At 40.1% G+C, this 21,631-nt stretch overlaps 3 long non-coding RNA genes across 27 annotated transcripts in view; 1 reads left to right on the forward strand and 2 right to left on the reverse strand.

Annotated features, from left to right (window-relative positions):
* The window catches only part of LOC144066342 (uncharacterized), a 33,132-nt gene extending 14,414 nt beyond the window's left edge, over positions 1-18,718 (reverse strand). The window contains exons 1-8 of one of the 7 annotated variants that reach the window (XR_013297510.1): positions 18,413-18,673; positions 18,234-18,343; positions 18,042-18,119; positions 17,898-17,970; positions 17,722-17,782; positions 17,209-17,656; positions 17,132-17,145; positions 16,678-17,005 (exon numbers count right to left, since the gene is read on the reverse strand). This is a non-coding gene — a long non-coding RNA (uncharacterized LOC144066342). The other 6 variants (XR_013297508.1, XR_013297509.1, XR_013297514.1 and 3 more) reach the window with 6 other exon arrangements.
* The window catches only part of LOC144066339 (uncharacterized), a 46,979-nt gene that overhangs the window by 18,589 nt on the left and 6,759 nt on the right, over positions 1-21,631 (forward strand). For 5 of the 6 annotated variants that reach the window (XR_013297492.1, XR_013297488.1, XR_013297487.1 and 2 more), the window contains exons 6-8: positions 18,050-18,143; positions 18,223-18,300; positions 18,419-18,669. This is a non-coding gene — a long non-coding RNA (uncharacterized LOC144066339). Of the gene's footprint in view, positions 1-18,049; positions 18,144-18,222; positions 18,301-18,418; positions 18,670-21,631 lie in introns of those variants that run through there. The other variant, XR_013297490.1, reaches the window with a different exon arrangement.
* Positions 1-21,631, reverse strand: part of LOC144066340 (uncharacterized) — a 35,590-nt gene that overhangs the window by 9,586 nt on the left and 4,373 nt on the right. For 4 of the 14 annotated variants that reach the window (XR_013297503.1, XR_013297504.1, XR_013297498.1 and 1 more), the window contains 3 exons: positions 21,533-21,626; positions 21,376-21,453; positions 21,005-21,257 (listed from right to left, as the gene is read on the reverse strand). This is a non-coding gene — a long non-coding RNA (uncharacterized LOC144066340). Of the gene's footprint in view, positions 1-455; positions 709-823; positions 902-979; positions 1,074-1,134; positions 1,213-1,451; positions 1,557-2,473; positions 2,562-3,503; positions 3,569-5,310; positions 5,534-21,004; positions 21,258-21,375; positions 21,457-21,532; positions 21,627-21,631 lie in introns of those variants that run through there. The other 10 variants (XR_013297507.1, XR_013297506.1, XR_013297505.1 and 7 more) reach the window with 5 other exon arrangements.

The raw sequence follows: 21,631 nt of genomic DNA on the forward strand, positions 1-21,631 counted from the left end.
ATTTACGAACATAAATGCCAGAGTGGTAAAGAGTTGGCAAGAGTGAGAATCGAACACGGTCTCAATGTATTTGCATTCAGTGTCTTTAACCATTCGACCACCAATGCTTTGCCGGTGAAAAATTAGAAGTCATATTTAACCTATTTTTTAACAGTCTTCCGCTTGTGAGTGACTTAAAATGCGAGATATACATTCTGAGATAGATCATTGACATCAGCTCATTGGTCTAATGAATAGAGTAAGTGACTGCGGTTAGAGAAGTCCGGGTACGATCCCCGGCCGATCACTTTTCTGTTTGAAGGACGTGACTAAATTATTTTTTAAACTTTTTTTGTGCGCGATTACGTCACTTCCGAAAAACTATTTAAAGAGGAAGTAATTGCGCAGTCGTCCTCTATCATTGAATGGAAGCTTTGCGTCGCTCCACGCTGGAAAGCCAAAGTAAGTATTCCCAAGTCTGTTCACTGTTTATTTGAGACTAATTTACATTTCTGTTGGTTTAACAGCTCACATGTGGAAAAAGAAGTAAGTAAGTACTTTAAATACTTCAAATCAACCTCGAAAATACTTAATGGTCTACTTTCTTCCCACAGGCTGCATCGGTAAGTATTCTGCCAGCTGATCCACTTGGCACCAAAAATGGCTGTTAACCACACTTTTTGACTCTTTCTCCTTTTCTTTTGCAGGCCACTTCGAAGATGTCCAACCCTGCAGGTGAGCACAGGTGAAACGAGCAAACAATTGTTCCACGTGCAAATCTAAAAGTCTATTATTCTATTCCAGAAGGCGAAAGTAGAGTAACAAAGTTTAAGTTATGACTTACCATGTCCAATTTTGACTTCTGTCTTTGGTTCTTGCAGTCGGATTTCATCCACGACGACGTCCACTAGGTTGGTGCACACTGCAACACAAAATGGCGGACGTAAACATTGTCCAACTTTGACGTCTTTTTGCGCGACGCTTCTGAACAATGATTTACCTTGCACTTTCTTTTGCTGACTAGTTTCCTCGTGTCCACCGGAGGGCGCTGCAGCTCAAGGTGACTGAAGCAGAATTCTCCTGGCTTGATTGCACTGCAAAGGTGAGTGAATGTGCACCATTAAGACGGTAAACACGACCGAATGAAATGCTCACCCACTTTCTTCTGTGCAGACTCATTCAAGTGAAGACGCCATTTTGGAGATCCGCCTTGCCCCGCCCCAACTGCTGCACCTGTGAGACAACGAGTTAATTATCTTCATTGTTGCATTCTGCCAATAAAATACAAAGGACAATCACTTTTGACTCCTTGTAAACTTGTACTCGTGACAATTGTTTTAAATTCAATGTTATTCTTTCACAGTTGCAGCCCAAATGATGCCCTCCTGCTCAATTCTTAGTGACATGTCGCATCATGCTAAGGTAAGTCTTTACGCCGTTTGCACACTTAATTGTATACACTTTTAACTTACTTTTTTTGTCTTTAAGTCTCCACACTCTGCTCCGGTGCGACTCCTACTGGTTGGAAGACGAACTTAAAGACCTCTCACTTTGGACTTCACATCTGGACTTTTGCTCTGAAACAAATAAAAATAAATATGAACACAAAAAACTTCCTTTGTTCTATATTAATTTATTTATTATAATTTTTGTTTTATAATTATTTTAAATTTTTATAAAACTTTTTAAGAATAGGTGGGGCTATGCAAATGACTAGCCAAGAGCAATTTGATTGGTGGAAAAATGGGTGTAAATTTGCTGATTGGTGTATAATAAGGAAGTAGATGCTGTATGTTGCCACCTGATTGGTTCTCTGTGTATGGGTGTAAATTTGCTGATTGGTGTAGAATAAGGAAGTAGATGGTGTATGCTGCCACCTGATTGGTTCTCTGTGTATGGGTGTAAATTCGCTGATTGGTGTAGAATAAGGAAGTAGATGTGTATGCTGCCACCTGATTGGTTCTCTGGGAGTGGGTGGGCCATATCGTTGCTGGGCAGGGCTTAAGTTGAAGGGGCTGGCTTTGTAGAAGGGGGTGGGGTTTAAGTCCCCAAAAAGCTGTTTTTAAGACCAAAAGGGGCGTGGTCGACCAAATGCCGTGCTGTGATTGGCTGCCCGGGGTGGGCGGGACCAGGGCGGGGCTAAATCCAAATTTGCATTGAGGGGAGGTGGCTAAGTCCAATTTCTAAGGCCCCTGATTGGATGGCAGAGCCGTGACACGACTCGTTGCCGGGCAGATTTTCTGTTTTTCTGAGGCCACTTTTCCTGACCGTTCTGAGAGCGCTTTTTGGTGGCTGTTTTATGCCCCCAAAAGACACATTTTTAAGGAAAAAAACTATTTTAAACTTAGTAAGGATGCATTTAGCAAAAAAAAAGACAAAGACTGATTAAATTTCAACAATATATTGTTAGCAAAAAATGTCTTTTTTGACATTCTGACAGCATCAGATGCCACTGTCGGTCACTGCAGAAGCTCAAGTGTGAGACGTCACATACCCAGTGAGGACACGCGAGTGTCCCAAAGCGATCGGCTGCAACGCGGGCCCGTCCGGCGGCGCCGTGCACGTCCAAAACGTCCCCCATCCTGTCAAGAAGACGACAACGAGAGCAGTCAGTGACGATTCTAGCATTCATATGACATTACAGATACATAATTAGCCTACTGATAATGAAAAGTAACCTTACATAAGATGATGCGTGCGCGAAAATAGCATTAGCATCTTGAACACATAATTAGCCTACCAATATTTACATGTAACTTTACATAAAATGATGCAAGCGCAAAAATAGCATTAGCATCTTGAACTGTACGACCTGAAATTACATTTATACGACATTACAGATACATAATTAGCCTACTGATAATGAAAAGTAACCTTAAATAAGATGATGCGTGCGCGAAAATAGCATTAGCATCTTGAACACATAATTAGCCTACCAATATTTACATGTAACTTTACAAAAGATGATGCGAGCGCAAAAATAGCATTAGCATCTTGAACTGTAACGCATTTAACGAGAGCGGTCAGTGACGATTCTAGCATTTATATGACATTACAGCTACATAATTAGCCTACCGATATTGATAAGTAACCTTACATACGATGATGCGTGAAAATAGCATTAGCATCTTGAACTCTAAGACCTAGAATTACATTTATACGACATGACAGTCACATAATTAGCCTACCGGTAATTATAAGTAACCTTACATAAGATGATACGAGCGCAAAAATAACATTAGTATCTTGAACACATAACTAGCTTGCCAATATTTATATGTAACTTTACATAAGATGATGCGAGCGCGAAAATAGCATTAGCATCTTGAACTTTAAGACCTACAATTACATTTATATGATACAACATGGATTATTATTTTTAGCTCTACAAAATAAGTTTTTGTTTTTCACAGGTGGTCAAATAAATGTGATTCTATTTCAAGCCATTAAATTACCAGCATGCTAAATAAATATTAAAAACATTTTTTTCAATACAAATATACATTTAATGGAGCATTTCCTACCTTTGTTAGCACTTGTGTTGCGCAGGTTGATGGATGTGGAAGCAACTCCATCTTCCGGGCCTCCGCTCATGTAAACAAAAAGACATTTTTTGTGAGCACAAATGCAATTTGACTAAGATCGCATGTTTTAAACACAAAACATTTAGAAAAAAAGTCATTTTGTGCCAATGAGACACTTCGGAGGTCCCTAATATTTTGGCCGTTCGCACACTTTCCCTGGAATGGGAGTCTACTGACCAAAATAGATTATGTGGGGGTCAATGGGGGAATTCTGCTATACAATGACATTTTTCTAGCTACCATGAGAGACTATGACCAAATAAACTATAGCTTGAGGGTGTACCTAATATTTTGGCCATTTTGGACACTTCATTACATACACTTAGAGGTGCTGGGGGGCCGACTTGAGGTCTGCAATTCTGCTATGATACAGTATGACCACATAAACTGGGTCGAGGGTGTACCTAATATTTTGACCAGCTAGGACATATCATTAGGTACCCTGCTTGGGGTGGGGGTCACCTTCAGGTAACTTGGGGGCTCTACTACCCACTCATGACAATCATCTACAGAGCAAAATAGAGCATAATACACAATTGGGATGATGCATCTAAGATGTTGGAAACATATCAGGTACTATTGGGGGTCTTGGGGGCCAAGGGTCTAAGGAGGTAACCACTTCACTTAGTCACAATCAATGGAGTGCCTATGAAATCTGTCTACTCAATCCAACTGACTATGAACACAACACTAGAATCTCACCAAATATTAACAAAAAATGGAAAAAGTATACAAGGAGGTCGATATGGACAATATAGACACAAATCGATCAACATTGTACATCATTTCACATCCCAATCACTTATTTAAGCTTCAAAGTGCAAGAAAAGAGGAGAATGTTACCCAGTGGGCGGAGCTAAGGAAGGTCATTAGCATATTGTCAGATTAAATTGTCCAATTTTCAGGCTTGAAATGCATGGCAAGTGAATACCAAGAGTGTTGGGAAGACATTTGGACTCTTATCCGAGCAATTTGGTTTCATTTCATGCACTTTTAGGTTGGCCACGCCCCTTCGGCATGAAATGAGGCAAAACGTCGACTCAAACCCTGGCAATCCCCTTGCCTCCGAAGCCTTCCAAGCCTTGCACCTTCGGCGCTGGAGTCAGTGGGCGGGGTCTGGGCCAGACACGCCCACCGGTCCACCCCGAATGCATTTTTTTCCAAGCTCCGCGCACAAAAACACTCCCCTTCAAGTGTCAAAACACACCCTCGGCCGCACTGCGCATGCCCAATAAATTTAAATAAACCCCGCCCGCAAAATAATTTTATCGTTAAATAAAAGCAGCCTATTTCATCAAATGTCAACATTGAGCCGTGCTTTCTTTTCTGTTAGCTTTTCCTCAGGAGCAATCTTTAAAAACTATGAAAAATTATTCATTTGGATTCATTTACACATCACAAATATGATTTTACATACTGTTTAGCCATTATTGGGTTATGCCTTTCATGGAAAATTAATATTTGAGCCAATTTGTCATTGTGAAATATTTAAAAATAAACCAGTCTGCATTTGCAGATTCCATGAGTATCATTTGATATATATCTAGAATAGTTATTTTCCACTTTGGGGCAGATAATCAAATAAATTATAAATTGGGGAAATGGTTCATTAAATTGTGGAGGTTGGCTAAATGTTTTGATCTGATCTGGGATATGAAGATCAAGCTGAACAGAATAAAGTGCACGTTTAACAAGTAGAAATATACATCAAAAGACACTTGTAATAGAAAATAGCAGCATTTCTTACCTTGTTCGTGACTTTCGTTGTGCAGCCTGCACCGAGTGCAAAAAAATAGCCAAATAACCTCGAATAAAACTCCTTTCTTGCGGACTTCTGTTCATGTAACCATCAAACGTCACTTAGTTGTTTTTACTGTAAAATCCCCCATTTAGATCATGCGATAAAACGCCAAAAAACAGTTCAAAAACAAAAGAAAGCACGACAAACAAATTCGTCTCTCGCTTCTTGTTCCGCTCCCAGTTCCACTTCCGGGTCGCCGGTGCCAGTGTCAACCTGGATTTCCCTCTGACGTCATTTCGGGAATGCCCACGATATCGCGCCTGCGCAAACGACATATTACGTATAAATAGAGCGACAAAAGCAAACGAAAACAAATCCTGCTTGTACTTCATTTCCCCGATTTCGCTTCCAAATAATTCGAACGGTTGAGCCACGTAAAATGACTTTCCTTCCAATCACTCTTCTTTTACGAAAGATTCCCACTTTAATGAAAACCTTATTGCTTAACATATATAGTTATATTAACAGCCTTATACATTTGCGCGAGTTAATCTGCTTTCTGGGCAACAGCATTACCATTCTCCCTTCATCTTCGTTTTTAAGACAATATAAATATTGAAACAAGATTTTGGACATTAGATATTTAATTATTATTCATATCAGTGATAGTGCAAGAAATAGGCAGGAAACGAACACATTTCCCCTTCGAGGATTTAAATGCATGACATCAGCAAGGTTTTTGTTTATTGCCGTATTGGTATTGAGCGTTTATTTTGGTATAATCGGACAGCCGTTTATATTTAAGAAATTAAGAAGCGTAAAAATGGGCTTTAATGTGTGTACTGGATTACATTACAAACGAATTGATTTAACCCAATTTATTAATACTAATTCCTCATAACACTGACATTTCACTAAATTTTATTAGCATGCATAAAAAACGTGTATCACAGGTGGAGGACTGTGCTGAAAACTTCTGGACTTCCTGATGGCGTTTCTATAGGAAGTAGGTGAGCCAAGAACATCATAGGGGACCTTTAACACCCTGGTCACAATCTGTTCCAGCTGCTACCCTCTGGCAGACACTATAGGTCCCACAAAGCATGGACAAATAAGCTTAAGGACAGTTTTTTTTCCCCACATCCATCAGAAATCTAAACTTGCGGTAAAATAACACACATTCCCTTCTGCGGTAATATGAAAAGATGTTTGGGTGGTGATCTGCCTCCTACTAGCTGACTGAAGTAAGGTAAGTGAAAGATAGTGAGGAAAGCGAGAGGTAAGCGACCTGTATCCACAACAGCAGAATGCCAAATTATAAGTCCGTAACTTGCTTTTATTTAGGTCTTTTGCAGAGTAAATGCAGCTTATGGAGAAACACCACCAATTGCGTCACACGCAGTTACTGGGTGTGATGACAAGTAGGCTTTTTTGTGTTGTTGATAATGACGACAGGGCTCATGTCCAATTATTATTATTTTATTCTCAGAATGGCGGATACAGACCTTTTACAAATGATTATTTCACAACGGATTAAATTAATTGTCCTCCCGCCAGTTGTGTTGCACTGCCATCTGCTGGATAGGAGTACCTAAAGCCAGCAAGAAACCTAATGAGTCGGCTATTTTGGTGGAGATCTGCACAGAAAAGGGAAAACAGTCAGCAACATGGTAAGTTGAGTTGAGCCTTTTTAAATTAAATGTTAATAGGATGTCTGCTATTTTGTGTCGAAGTGGATCATTTAAGTCATGTTGCCCACTTGCCTTAAATTGAGTGCCTGTGGACACAAAGGAGATAATTATTGCACTTGTACGGTTCATTTGTGAACATGTTTAATAGTTACCTCCTAACAGACGATGAACTTTGTTCTTCTCATAGCTCGAAAATGCCAGCATGCTGAAAAGTAGATTTGATTTAAACAGAATAACAGTTATTTAGATTGCAATCAGGAGTCTTTAAATAATTGTGAATATTCACCGTGTCCTTACAGTGTGTGTGGAGCGACAGGCAGGCTTGAATAAAGAAGGCCTCACGTTTAAATAGGGTTTAGGCGATGACGTAAAAATTGTCTAATTTTTTAAAAGCTTTATTTCTTTAAATAAAAATAATGAGCACCAAAATTATATAGAACAAAGCGATCTTCATGTGAAAAAAGAGAGAAATTAAAGAATAGCAAAGTCAAAAAGACACGAGCTTAAGATTCGAACTGGGATCATTTGCACTAAAGTCACGCACTTTACACTGGTGTCAAAATTTGACATGGTAAGTCATCTTAACTTAATCTTTGTTACTCTACTTTAGTCTTCTGTAATAGAATAATAGACACTTAGATTTGCACGTGGATCAATTGTTTGCTCGTTTCACCTATGCTCACCTGCAGGGTCGGACATCTTGGAAGTGGCCTGCAAAAGAAAAGGAGAAAGAGTCAAAAAGTATGGTTACCAGCCATTTTTTGTGCCAAGTGGATCATCTGGCAGAATGCTTACCGATTGCAACCTGTGGGAAGAAAGTAGACCATTAAGTATTTTCGAGGTTGATTTGAAGTATTTAAAGTACTTACTTCTTTTTCCACATGTGAGCTGTTAAAACGACAGAAATGTAAATTAGTCTCAAATAAAAAGTGAACAGACTTGGGAATACTTACTTTGGCTTTCCAGCGTGGAGCCACGCGAAGCTTCCAATAAATGAAAGAGGACGACTGCGCAATGACTTCCTCTTTAAATAGTTTTTTGGAAGTGACGTAATTGCGCACGAAAAAAGTTAAAAAAAAATAATTTAGACGCGTCCTTCAAACAGAAAAGTGACCGGCCAGGGATCGTACCCGGACCTTCCAAACCGCAGTCACTTACTCTATTCATTAGACCAGTAAGCTGATGTCAACGTGCAGTCTCAGAATGTATATCTCCGATTTTCAGTCACTCGCATTCGGCAGATTGTCAAAAAACAGGTTAAATATGACTTCCAATTTATATTGACAAAGCTTTGGTGGTCCAATGGTTAAAGACGCTGAATGAGAAAGAAATGGGCTCGTGTTCGATTCTCACTCTTACCAACTCTTTACCACTCTGGCATTTATGTTCGTCAATGCAGCTGCGAGTGAGAATCGAACCCGGGTCGACTGCATCGCAGGCAATGTCTTATGCCAATCGCCACCTTGGCTGGATTTCCGCCGAAATTTCGCACATAGAAAAGTGATAAATAATAGCAGCCAAGTACATTGCAGGGAGCAATGTCCAATATTTGCCACAAGAGAGCAGCAAACACACGTCTGATCAGGCATACTTAGCACAATATGATGCGAGCGAAGTCTATGAATCTACTACAGCAGGGGTAGGGAACCTATGGCTCGGGAGCCATATGTGGCTCTTTTGATGGGTGTATATGGCTCGCCGCTAACCTGTGTGATAAAATATGGGAACCGCTGGTGAGCAACCACCTAAGCCCCGAACACACAATGAGAGCGTCACACTGTGGTGCCGACACTATCTCTAGCACCTTTTTAATAATAATTTTTCTTCATTATACTTCTTCTGCATGCTTACTCTCATTGATACTCATTGATTAGCAACAGTGAAAAAATATTCTTAAAAGAATTGAGAGACGTTTTTTTTACTTTCAAAGTGGTGAAATGATTAATAAATGCACACACTGGTGTTACTTTTAAATTCTGAGTATGGCTCTCAACGAATAATGTTTGAAAATATGATTTGTTTATGGCTCTCTTAGTCAAAAAGGTTCCCGACCCCTGTACTACAGTGATGCACTGGTAACAAGGAGTTGGTTGGAAAAGCAATTGCAGAGTGTACTTCTTAAAACTGCCACAAGAAGACAGCAAAACACCATATGTATTCAGGCACACTCATGGGACAATATGTGAGAGGGGGTATATTGTACTAGAAAACAGTATACGGAGCAGGAAGGTGAAAGGTGAAATTAATTTATTTTCCTCCTCTAAACGTCCATGTATAGCAAGAGGAATTTTTTTCTCCAATATAATATACTGCCATAAATGGACGAAAATTGCCTTCTTATATTGGAGGAAAAGACAATGGTCGTATTCATAGTCGTCTATGAGAAACAGGGCCGTCATTACACAACCAGTCCACACGTGGGCACTGTGGTCCCAACGGTTGTTTGCAAAGCGTCTTTTATTGAAAGAAGAAGATCCTCGAATGCGGAAGTCGTGGTAAACAGCAGCCGATCAAAACAATTCGTCTCCTGCGCATAATTTTAGATAAATGTAGTCTTTTTAGGCGTACTATTCGGTCAATAGAAACAAGAGACGAATGTGCTACTGTTAAGCGTGTCAAAATCATGGACAAATGATGTGAATGGACTCATCCGCTTCATGTTATCGTCATTGTTAATGCGTCAACTGTTCGGTCGATCGAACACGTTCTCATTTCATTGTTTTTAATCCATTTATTCGCAGCCAGGTGCAGCTTTAATGCTTGTTCCTCTCTTGGTGCAAACTGGACTTGTTCCTGCAGGCAGACGGCTGACTTCCACTTGCCATCCTATGACCACCAACATTATTTTGTGTTTATTTCATGACAAAAGCAGACAAGACGCTTATGTATTTGGTCGAACTTTATTTTCAATGTGTTCCCCAGCGTCACCCCCAACTTCCTCATACAACTTATGTGCAATATTCATCTTGAGCCCTCTCAAATAAAGTAATAAACCACAAAAATTCTTAGTTCCTTGATTTTGTGTTGTGACTCTGTAGGCGAGTATGAAGACATGCTATTTTATTCTCGACAAGACATGTTAAACTTGATGTTCTCCTGTGGCTGTTTTAAGGCATTGCACTTAGCAATGGCTTTTCCAACAGACTCCTTGTTACCAGTGCATCACTGTAGTATATTCATAGACTTCGCTCGCATCATATTGTGCTAAGTATGCCTGATCAGACGTGTGTTTGCTGCTCTCTTGTGGCAAATATTGGACATTGCTCCCTGCAATGTACTTGGCTGCTATTATTTATCACTTTTCTATGTGTGAAATTTCAGCGGAAATCCAGCCAAGGTGGCGATTGGCATAAGACATTGCCTGCGATGCAGGCGACCAGGGTTCGATTCTCACTCACAGCTGCATTTACGAACATAAATGCCACAGTTGTAAAGAGTTGGTAAGAGTGAGAATCGAACCCGAGCCCAATTCATTCTCAATTAGTGTCTTTAACCATTCGACCACCAACACTTTGCCAGTTAAAAATTGGAAGTCATATTTAACCTGTTGTTTGACAATCTGCCGAATGTGAGTGACTGAAAATCCGAGATATACATTCTGAGATAAATCATTGACATCAGCTCATTGGTCTAATGAATAGAGTAAGTGACTGCGGTTAGGGAGGTCCGGGTACGATCCCCGGCCGGTCACTTTTCTGTTTGAAGGACGCGACCAATTAATTTTTTAAACTTATTTTGTGCGCGATTACGTCACTTCCGAAAAACTATTTAAAGAGGAAGTAATTGCGCAGTCGTCCTCTTTCATTTATTGGAAGCTTCGCGTCGCTCCACGCTGGAAAGCCAAAGTAAGTATTCCCAAGTCTGTTCACTTTTTATTTGAGACTAATTTACATTTCTGTTGTTTTAACAGCTCACATGTGGAAAAAGAAGTAAGTAAGTACTTTAAATACTTCAAATCAACCTCGAAAATACTTAATGATCTACTTTCTTCCCACAGGCTGCATCGGTAAGTATTCTGCCAGCTGATCCACTTGGCACCAAAAATGGCTGTTAACCACACTTTTTGACTTTCTCCTTTTCTTTTGCAGGCCACTTCGAAGATGTCCGACCCTGCAGGTGAGCACAGGTGAAACGAGCAAACAATTGATCCACGTGCAAATCTGTCTATTATTCTATTCCAGAAGGCGAAATTAGAGTAACAAAGATTAAGTTAAGATGACTTACCATGTCCAATTTTGACTGCTGTCTTTGGTTGTTGCAGTCGGATTTCATCCACGACGACGTCCACTAGGTTGGTGCACACTGCAACACAAAATGGCGGACGTAAACATTGTCCAACTTTGACGTCTTTTAGCGCGACGCTTCTGAACTATGATTTTTACCTTGCACTTTCTTTTACTGACTAGTTTCCTCGTGTCCACCGGGGGGCGCTGCAGCTCAAGGTGACTGAAGCAGAATTATCCTGGCTTGATTGCACTGCAAAGGTGAGTGAATGTGCACCATTAAGACATTAAACACTACTGAATGAAATGCTCACCCACTTTCTTCTGTGCAGACTCATTCCAGTGAAAACGCCATTTTGGAGACCCGCCTTGACCCGCCCCAACTGCTGCACCTGTGAGACAACGAGTTGATTATCTTAATTGTTGCATTCTGCCAATAAAAAACAAAGGACAATCAGTTTTGACTCCTTGTTGACTTAAACTTGTGACAATTGTTTTAAATGCAATGTTATTCTTCCACAGTTGCAGTCCAAATGTTGCCCTCCTGCTCAATTCAAGAACAAGTGACATCGCATCATGCTAAGATAAGTCTTATCGCCGTTTGCACTTATTTGAATGCACTCTTAACTTACTTTTTTTTGTCTTTAGGTCTCCACACTCTGCGCCGGTGCGACTCCTACTGGTTGGAAGAAGAACTTAAAGACCTCTCACTTTGGACTTCACATCTGGACTTTTGCTCTGAAACAAATAAAAATAAATATGTACACAAACTTTCTTTGTTCTATATTATTTTATTTTGTATATATTTTATTTTATAATTATTTTAAATTTTTATAAAACTAAGAAATAGGTGGGGCTATGCAAATGACTAGCCAAGAGCAATTTGATTGGTGGAAAAATGGCTGACAATTTACTGATTGGTGTAGAATAAGGAAGTAAATGGTGTATTCTGCAACCTGATTGGTTCTCTGTGTATGGGTGTAAATTCGCTGATTGGTGTAGAATAAGGAAGTAGATGGTGTATGCTGCCACCTGATTGGTTCTCTGGGAGTGGGTGGGCCATATCGTTGCTGGGCAGGGCTTAAATTGAGGGGGCTGGCTTTGTAGAAGGGGGTGGGGTTTGAGTCCCCAAAAAGCTGTTTTTAAGACCAAAGGGGGCGTGGTCGACCAAATGCCGTGCTGTGATTGGCTGTCCAGGGTGGGCGGGGCCAGGGCGGGGCTAAATCCAAATTTGCATTGAGGGGAGGTGGCTAAGTCCAATTTCTAAGGCCCCTGATTGGATGGCAGAGCCGCGACACATCTCGTTGCCGGGCAGATTTTCTGTTTTTCTGAGGCCACTTTTCCTGACCGTTCTGAGAGCGCTTTTTGGTGGCTGTTTTATGCCCCCAAAAGACACATTTTTAAGGAAAAAAACTATTTTAAACTTAGTAAGGATGCATTTAGCAAAAAAATAGACAAATACTGATTAATTTTCAACAATATATTGTTAGCAAAAAATGGCTTTTTTGACATTCTGACAGCATCAGATGCCACTGTCGGTCACTGCAGAAGCTCAAGTGTGAGACGTCACATACCCAGTGAGGACACGCGAGTGTCCCAAAGCGATCGGCTGCGACGCGGGCCCGTCCGGCGGCGCCGTGCACGTCCAAAACGACCCCCATCCTGTCAAGAAGACGACAACGAGAGCAGTCAGTGACGATTCTAGCACTCATATGACATTACAGTCACATCATCAGCCTACCGATATTTATATGTAACCTTACATAAGATGATGCGTGCGCGAAAATAGCATTAGCATCTTGAACACATAATTAGCCTACCAATATTTACATGTAACTTTACATAAGATGATGCGAGCGCAAAAATAGCATTAGCATCTTGAACTGTAACGCATTTAACGAGAGCGGTCAGTGACGATTCTAGCATTTATATGACATTACAGCTACATAATTAGCCTACCGATAATGATAAGTAACCTTACATACGATGATGCGTGAAAATAGCATTAGCATCTTGAACTGTAAGACCTAGAATTACATTTATACGACATTACAGTCACATAATTAGCCTAGCGGTAATTATAAGTAACCTTACATAAGATGATAAGAGCGCAAAAATAACATTAGTATCTTGAACACATAACTAGCTTGCCAATATTTATATGTAACTTTACATAAGATAATGCGAGCGCGAAAATAGCATTAGCATCTTGAACTGTACGACCTAAAATTACATTTATACGACATTACAGATACATAATTAGCCTACTGATAATGAAAAGTAACCTTACATAAGATGATGCGAGCGCGAAAATAGCATTAGCATCTTGAACACATAATTAGCCTACCAATATTTACATGTAACTTTACATAAAATGATGCAAGCGCAAAAATAGCATTAGCATCTTGAACTGTACGACCTGAAATTACATTTATACGACATTACAGATACATAATTAGCCTACTGATAATGAAAAGTAACCTTAAATAAGATGATGCGTGCGCGAAAATAGCATTAGCATCTTGAACACATAATTAGCCTACCAATATTTACATGTAACTTTACATAAAATGATGCGAGCGCGAAAATAGCATTAGCATCTTGAACTTTAAGACCTACAATTACATTTATATGATACTACATGGATTATTATTTTTAGCTCTACAAAAGAAGTTTTTGTTTTTCACAGGTGGTCAAATAAATGTGATTCTATTTCAAGCCATTAAATTACCAGCATGCTAAATTAATATTAAAAACATTTTTTCAATTCAAATATACATTTAATGGAGCATTTCCTACCTTTGTTAGCGCAGGTTGATGGACGTGGAAGCAACTCCATCTTCCGGACCTCTGCTCATGTAAACAAAAATACATTTTTTTGTGAGCACTAATGCAATTTGACTCAGATTGCATGTTTTAAACACAAAACATTTAGAAAAAAGGCTTTTTTTGCCGATGAGACGCCTCTGAGGCCCCTATAAAATCGGCTGTTTGCACACTTTGCCTTGTCTACTGACCAGAAATAGAATATGTGGGGGTCAATGGGGGGATTCTGCTACACAATGTCATTTTTCTAGCTACTATAAGAGACTATGACCAAATAAACTATAGCTTGACGGTGTACCTAATATTTTGGCCATTTTGGACACTTCATTAGGTACACTTAGAGGTGTTGGGGGGCCGACTTGAGGTCTGCAATTCTGCTATGATACAGTATGACCACATAAACTGGGTCAAGGGTGTACCTAATATTTTGACCAGCTAGGACATATCATTAGGTACCCTGCCTGGGGTGGGGGTCACCTTCAGGTAACTTGGGGGCTCTGCTACCCACTCATGACAATCATCTACAGACCAAAATAGAGCATAATACACAATTGGGATGATGCATCTAAGATGTTGGAAACATATCAGGTACTATTGGGGGTCTTGGGGGCCAAGGGTCTAAGGAGGTAACCACTCCACTTAGTCACAATCTATGAAATCTGTCTACTCAAGCCAACTGACTATGAACACAACACTAGAATCTCACAAAATATTAACAAAAATTGGAAAAAGTATACATGTGGGTCGATATGGGCAATATGGACACAAATCGATCAACATGGCACATCATTTCACATCCCAATCACTTATTTAAGCTTCAAAGGGCAAGAAAAGAGGAGAATGTTACCCAGTGGGCGGGGCTAAGGAAGCTCATAAGCATATTGTCAGATAAAATTGTCCAATCTTCAGGCTTGAAATGCATGGCAAGTGACTACCAAGAATGTTGGGAAGACATTTGGACTCTTATCCGAGCAATTTGGCTTCATTTCATGCACTTTTAAGTTGGCCACGCCCCTTCGGCATGAAATGAGGCAAAACGTCGACTCAAACCCTGGCAATCCCCTTGCCTTCCAAGCCTTCCAAGCCTTGCACCTTCGGCGCTGGAGTCAGTGGGCGGAGTCTGCGCCAGACACGCCCACCGGTCCACCACGAATGCATTTTTTTCCAAGCTCCGCTCACAAAAACACTCCCCTTCAAGTGTCAAAACACACCCTCGGCCGCACTGCGCATGCCCAAAAAATTTAAATAAACCCCGCCCGCAAAATAATTTTATCGTTAAATAAAAGCAGCCTATTTCATCAAATGTCAACATTAACCCATGCATTATTTTCTGTCAAGCTTTTCCTCAAGAGCAATCTTTAAAAACTATGAAAAAATATTCATTTGGATTTATTTACACATCACAAATATGATTTTACATACTGTTTAGCCATTATTGGGTTATGCCTTTCATGGAAAATTAATATTTGAGCCAATCTGTCATTGTGAAATATTTAAAAATAAACCAGTCTGCATTTGCAGAATTTCAGTATCATTTGATATATATCTAGAATAGTTTTTTTCACTTTGTGGCAGATAATCAAATAAATTATAAATTGGGGAAATGGTTCATTAAATTGTGGAGATTGGCTAAATGTTTTGATCTGATCTGGGATATGAAGATCAAGCTGAACAGAATAAAGTGCACGTTTTACAAGTAGAAAATACATCAAAAGACGCTTGTAGTAGAAAATTGCAGCATTTCTTACCTTGTTCGTGACTTTCGTTGTGCAGCCTGCACCGAGTGCAAAAAAATCAGCCAAAAAACCTCGAAAAAACTCCTTTCTTGCGGCCTTCTGTTCATGTAACCATCAAACGTCACTTAGTTGTTTTTACTGTAAAATCCCCCATTTAGATCATGCGATAAAACGCCCAAAACAGTTTAAAAACAAAAGAAAGCACGACAAACAAATTCGCCTCTCGCTTCTTGTTCCGGTCCCAGTTCCACTTCCGGGTCGCCGGAGCCAGTGTCAACCTGGATTTCCCTCTGACGTCATTTCGGGAATGCCCACGATAACACGCCTGCGCAAACGACATATTACGTATAAATTGAGCGACAAAAGCAGACGTAAACAAATCCTGCTTGTACTTGGTTTCCCCGATTTCGCTTCCAAATAATTCGAACGGTTTATTGCTTTTCTAATAATTTAGCCACGTGAAATGACTTTCCTTCCAATCACCTCCTTCTTTTACGAAAGTTTCCCACTTTAATGAAAACCTTATTGCTTAACGTGTACATATATAGTTACTTACAGGCTTCCAATACATTTGCGTGAGTTAACCTGTCTTCCAGGCAACTTTGACAGGCTTTTTCCTGGCCAACAGCATTATGTTTCTCCCCCATATCTTCGTTTTTAAGACAAGATAAATATTGAAACAAGATAGATATTAGATATATTTTTTATCATTCTAATTAGTGACAGTGCAAGGAATAGTCATTAAATTTGAAAGCATATTCCCATCAACGGCGAGGATTTATATGTTTTGTTTGTTGCCTATGATGAGTGATTAGTTTTGGGCGTTTATTTTGGTATAATTGGACAGCCGTTTTGATTTAAGAAATTAAGACGCGTAAATATGAGACTTAATGATTGTACACTGGAATACATTAACGAATTACTTTAACCCAATTTAATTAATGATAATATCTCACAACCCTGTCATTTCAATCAATTTTATTAGCATGCATAAAAAAGTGAATCACAGGTGGAGGACTCGTCTTCCTGATGGCGTTTCTACGGGAAGTAGGTGAGCATTATTAGGTTTATTCACAGAATGGCGGATACTGACTTTTCACAAGTGTTTCTTTCGCAACGGATTGAATGAGTTGTCCTTCCGCCAGTTGTGTTGCACTGCCATCTGCTGGATCGGAGTACGTACAGGCAGCAAGAAACCTGATGAGTCGGCCATTTTGGTGGAGGTCTGCAACAGGAAAGGGAAAACAGTCAGCAACATGGTAAGTAGAGTTGAGCCTTTTTAAATTAAATGTAATAGGATGTCTGCCATTTTGTGTCGAAGCGGATCATTTAAGTCATGTTGCCCACTTACCTTAAGATGAGTGCCTGTGGACACAAAGAATACAATTGCACTTGTTTGGTTAATTTGTGAACATGTTTAATAGTTACCTCCTAACAGACGAACTTTGTTCTTCTCATAGCTCGAAAATGCCAGCATGCTGAAAAGTAGATTTGATTTAAACAGAATGACAGTTATTAAGATTGCAATCAGGAGTTTACACCCATTCGTAGAGCACCAATCAGGTTGCAGTATACACAATCCACTTCCTTATTCTACACCAATCAGCAAATTTATACCCAATTCTCCACCAATCAAATATTTATTGGCCAGTCATTTGCATAACCCCGCCCATCCTTAAAAACATGTATAACATTTAAAAATAATTGTAAAATAAAAAATATTTTAATAAATAAAATAATATAGAATTAAGAAATGGTTTGTGTACGACTTTATTTTTATTTGTTTCAGAGCAAAAGTCCAGATGTTAAGTCCAAAGTGAGAGGTCTTTAAATTCTTCTTCCAACCAGTAGGAGTCGCACCGGAGCAGTGTGGAGACTTAAAGACAAAAAAAAGTAAGTTAAGTGCATTCAAATAAGTGTGCAAATGGTGATAAGACTTACCTTAGCATGATGCGATGTGTCACTTGTTGTTGAAGGCAGGAGAGCATCATTTGGACTGCACCTGTGAAAGAATAACATTGCATTTAAAACAATTGTCAAGAGTATAAGTTCACAAGGATTCAAAACTGATTGTCCTTTGTATTTTATTGGCAGAATGCAACAATGAAGATAATCACCTCGTTGTCTCACAGGTGCAGCAGTTGGGGCGGGTCAAGGCGGTCCTCCAAAATGGCGTTTTCACTTGAATGTCTGCACACAAGAAAGTGGGTGAGCATTTCATTCAGTAGTGTTTACCGTCTTAATGGTGCACATTCACTCACCTTTGCAGTGCAATCAAGCCAGAAGAATTCTGCTTCAGTCACCTTGAGCTGCAGCGCCCTCCGGTGGACACGAGGAAACTAGTCAGCAAAAGAAAGTGGAAGGTAAAATCATAGTTTAGAAGCGTCGCGAAAAAAGACGTCAAAGTTGGACAATGTTCACGTCCGCCATTTTGTGTTGCAGTGTGCACCAACCTAGTGGACGTCGTCGTGGATGAAATCCAACTGGAAGAATCGAAGACAGGAGTCAAAATTGGACATGGTAAGTCATCTTAACTGAATCTTTGTTACTCTACTTTCGCCTTCTGGAATAGAATAATAGACAGTTAGATTTGCACGTGGATAAATTGTTTGCTCGTTTCACCTGTGCTCACCTGCAGGGTCGGACATCTTGGAAATGGCCTGCAAAAGAAAAGGAGAAAGAGTCAAAAAGTATGGTGAACAGCCATTTTTGGTGCCAAGTGGATCAGCTGGCAGAATACTTACCGATGCAGCCTGTGGGAAGAAAGTAGACCATTAAGTATTTTCGAGGTTGATTGAGTATTTTAAGTACTTACTTGCTTCTTTTTCCACATGTGAGCTGTTAAAACAACGGAAATGTAAATTAGTCTCAAATAAAAAGTGAACAGACTTGGGAATACTTACTTTGGCTTTCCAGCGTGGAGCGACGCGAAGCTTCCAATAAATGAAAGAGGACGAATTCGCAATTACTTCCTCTTTAAATAGTTTTTCGGAAGTGACGTAATTGCGCACAAAAAAAGTTTAAAAAATAATTGAGACGCGTCCTTCAAACAGAAAAGTGACCGGCCAGGGATCGTACCCGGACCTTCCACACCGTAGTCACTTACTCTATTCATTAGACCAATGACCAGATGTCAAATTTTATCACAGAATGTCTATCTCCGATTTTCAGTCACTCACATTCGGCAGATTGTCAAAAACAGGTTAAATATGACTTCCAATTTTCATTGGCAAAGCGTTGGTGGTCCAATGGTTAAAGACGCTGATTGACAATGAATTGGGCTCGGGTTCGATTCTCACTCTTACCAACTCTTTACCACTCTAGCATTTATGTTCGTAAATGCAGCTGCGAGTGAGAATCGAACCCGGGTCGTCTGCATCGCAGGCAATGTCTTATGCCAATCGCCACCTTGGCTGGATTTCCGCCGAAATTTCGCACATAGAAAACTGATAAATAATAGCAGCCAAGTACGTTGCAGGGAGCAATGTCCAATATTTGCCACAAGAGAGCAGCAAACAGTCCACAAGAGGGCACTGTAGGTCCAAAGGTTGTTTGCAAAGCCTCTTTTATTGAAAGAAGAAGATCCTCGAATGCGGAAGTCGTGGTAAACAGCAGCCGATCAAAACAATTCGTCTCCCGCGCATAATTTTAGATAAATGTAGTCTTTTTAAGCGTACTATTCGGTCAATAGAAACAAGAGACGAATGTGCTACTGTTAAGCGTGTCAAAATGATGTGAATGGACTCATCCGCTTCATGTTATCGTCATTGTTAATGCGTCAACTGTTCGGTCGATCGAACACGTTCTCATTTCATTGTTTTTTTAACCATTTATTCGCAGCCAGGTGCGGCTTTAATGCTTGTTCCTCTCTTGGTGCAAACTGGACTTGTTCCTGCAGGCAGACGGCTGACTCCCACTTGCCATCCTGTGACCACCAACATTATTTTGTGTTTATTTCATGACAAAAGCATACAAGACACTTGTGTATTTGGTCGAACTTTATTTTCAATGTGTTCCCCAGCGTCACCCGGAACTCAAATTATGTGCAATATTCATCTTGAGACCTCTCCAATATTCATCTTGAGACCTCTCCAATAAAGTAATAAACCACAAAAATTCTTAGTTCCATGATTTTGTGTTGTGACTCTGTAGGCGAGTATGAAGACATGCTATTTTATTCTCGACAAGACATGTTAAACTTCATTCCCTCTTGTGGCTGTTTTAAGGCATTGCACTTTGCAATGGCTTTTCCAACCAACTACGTATTAATGTAGAATACCTGGACTCCTCTTACATAGTGTCCTGAGTGTGCCTGAATAGACACTATTTTAACTTGCTCTCCTCTTGTGGTGGTTTTAAGGCATGGCACTTTGCAATGGCTTTTCCAACCAACTCCGTATACTGTTTTCTGGTATAATATTCCTCCTCTCACATATTGTCCTGAGTGTGCCTGAACAGACATATGGTGTTTTGCTGTCATCTTGTGGCAGTTTTAAACATTACACTGCAATTGCTTTTCCAACTATAACTCCTTGTTATACTGTTTTCTAGTACAATATACCTTATCTCACATAATGTCCCACGAGTGTGCCTGAATACACGTATGTTTGCTGCCCTCTTGTGGCCTTGGTTCCTGCAAAGTCCCTGGCTGCTATTATTTATCACTTTTCTATGTGTGAAATTTCGGCGGAAATCCAGCCAAGGTGGCGATTGGCATAAGACGTTGCCTGCGATGCAGGCGACCCGGGTTCGATTCTCACTCGCAGCTGCATTTACGAACATAAATGCCAGAGTGGTAAAGAGTTGGCAAGAGTGAGAATCGAACACGGTCCCAATACTTTGCATTCAGTGTCTTTAACCATTCGACCACCAATGCTTTGCCGGTGAAAAATTAGAAGTCATATTTAACCTATTTTTTAACAGTCTTCCGCATGTGAGTGACTGAAAATCCGATATATACATTCTGAGATAGATCATTGACATCAGCTCATTGGTCTAATGAATAGAGCAAGTGACTGCGGTTTGGGAGGTCCGGGTACGATCCCCGGCCGATCACTTTTCTGTTTGAAGGACGCGACTAAATTATTTTTTAAACTTTTTTTGTGCGCGATTACGTCACTTCCGAAAAACTATTTAAAGAGGAAGTAATTGCGCAGTCGTCCTCTATCATTGAATGGAAGCTTTGCGTCGCTCCACGCTGGAAAGCCAAAGTAAGTATTCCCAAGTCTGTTCACTGTTTATTTGAGACTAATTTACATTTCTGTTGTTTTAACAGCTCACATGTGGGAAAAGAAGTAAGTAAGTACTTTAAATACTTCAAATCAACCTCGAAAATACTTAATGATCTACTTTCTTCCCACAGGCTGCATCGGTAAGTGTTCTGCCAGCTGATCCACTTGGCACCAAAAATGGCTGTTAACCATACTTTTTGACTCTTTCTCCTTTTCTTTTGCAGGCCACTTCGAAGATGTCCGACCCTGCAGGTGAGCACAGGTGAAACGAGCAAACAATTGATCCACGTGCAAATCTAACTGTCTATTATTCTATTCCAGAAGGCGAAAGTAGAGTAACAAAGATTAAGTTAAGATGACTTACCATGTCCAATTTTGACTCCTGTCTTTGATTCTTCCAGTTGGATTTCATCCACGACGACGTCCACTAGGTTGGTGCACACTGCTACACAAAATGGCGGACGTAAACATTGTCCAACTTTGACGTCTTTTTGCGCGACGCTTCTGAACTATGATTTTACCTTGCACTTTCTTTTACTGACTAGTTTCCTCGTGTCCACCGGAGGGCGCTGCAACTCAAGGTGACTGAAGCAGAATTCTTCTGGCTTGATTGCACTGCA

The sequence above is a fragment of the Stigmatopora argus genome, chromosome 20 (assembly GCF_051989625.1).
Source record: "Stigmatopora argus isolate UIUO_Sarg chromosome 20, RoL_Sarg_1.0, whole genome shotgun sequence".
Lineage (NCBI taxonomy): Eukaryota > Metazoa > Chordata > Actinopteri > Syngnathiformes > Syngnathidae > Stigmatopora > Stigmatopora argus.